General features: G+C 46.6%; 1 non-coding gene across 1 annotated transcript; it reads right to left on the reverse strand.

Moving 5' to 3' along the window:
• Window positions 1-6: 6 nt before the first annotated feature.
• On the reverse strand, window positions 7-1,199 carry W97_09364. Its single transcript, XR_552290.1, has one exon. It is a non-coding gene; the product is annotated as an 18S ribosomal RNA (ribosomal RNA).
• Between the last annotated feature and the right edge of the window lie 109 nt (window positions 1,200-1,308).

Raw genomic sequence — 1,308 nt, forward strand, 5'->3', positions numbered from 1 at the left:
TCCACGTTCACATCCTTCTTACAAAGCATGATCCCAGTCTCGGGAACTTTTCCACCTATACATATCTACAGCTCCCACTGTATTACGCGTGCAGCCCAGAACATCCAAGGGCATCACTGACCTGTTATAGCGCCGCTTCATCAGGCTTACCGCCTGCAGTCTCACAATATACTTGCATACAGCACATCACACGTTACCGGAGTAAACCTGACAAGTCACCTCACGTGTTGCAAACGGCCATGCACCACTCAAAGTACTATCCAGTCCGCTCTCAAAGCTCACTGTCTCCTGCACATAGGCTCTGGTGAGTTGTCCCGCGTTGAGTCAAATTAAGCCGCATAATCCACTCCTTGTGGTGTCCTTCCGCCAATTTCTTTAAGTTTGTCCGTTGCCGGATTACTATCCCTAGAGCCCATAAACTCTTGATTTCTCTATGCGCCTCCGCAGAAGCAGAAGCACAAGTTGGCATAATTTACGGCCGGAACTACAACGGTATCTAATCATCTTTGATCCTCCGGCTTACGTTCTTGACCACTGAATACGCTCTAGGCAATCGCTTTCGCCTCCGTGTGTCCTCACCAGGTCATCAAATTTTACCTCTGGCTGGTGAATACAATCGCCTTCAATCGCTTCTACATTCATGCATTAGTCAAATGAAAGGTCAATTTGAGTCGTCCTTTTGTCTAAAACAATCCATAAATAGGCTACAAACTTTCTAACTACAGCATGTATATGCACTACTGGAGCTGGAATTACCGCGGCTGCTGGCACCAGACTTGCCCTCCAGTCGCTATGGACCATGTCTAACAAGGTCTCTCTCTAAAGAATACGTCATAACTACCTCTGTCACAAAAACAATTGGGTAAGTTTCGCGCCTGCTGCCATCCTTGGACGTGAAAGCTGTCTCTAAGGCTTCCTCTCCGGTATCAGACGTGCATCCCCCGTTACCCGTCATAGTCTATGTTCTCCCTTACAGAACATACTAACTGATAGGTCAGAAACCAATGCTGCACAAGTCGCGTTTCTTCACAAAAGTGCGACTTATTAAGTCTTAGCCTTATCTTAACAAGGTTATCCACACACGCAGCTTATGTTATAACTGTATTACTGAGCTATCCGCCTCTCCCCACGAGGGTTCGAAAAGCATGCATGGCTAAATCTTTGACGCTAGCACACATACCAGACAGAATCAATCTGGTGTCTCATAAAAAAAAGTGTGGCTCACTCACCTACAACTAAAATCTCAACAGATCCTCATCTGTCGCACGCGACCACCTTAGGTTGCATCATCACATGGGCCTCATGTCT

This window comes from Coniosporium apollinis (assembly GCF_000281105.1).
Source record: "Coniosporium apollinis CBS 100218 chromosome Unknown supercont1.162, whole genome shotgun sequence".
Classification (NCBI taxonomy): Eukaryota; Fungi; Ascomycota; class Dothideomycetes; genus Coniosporium; species Coniosporium apollinis.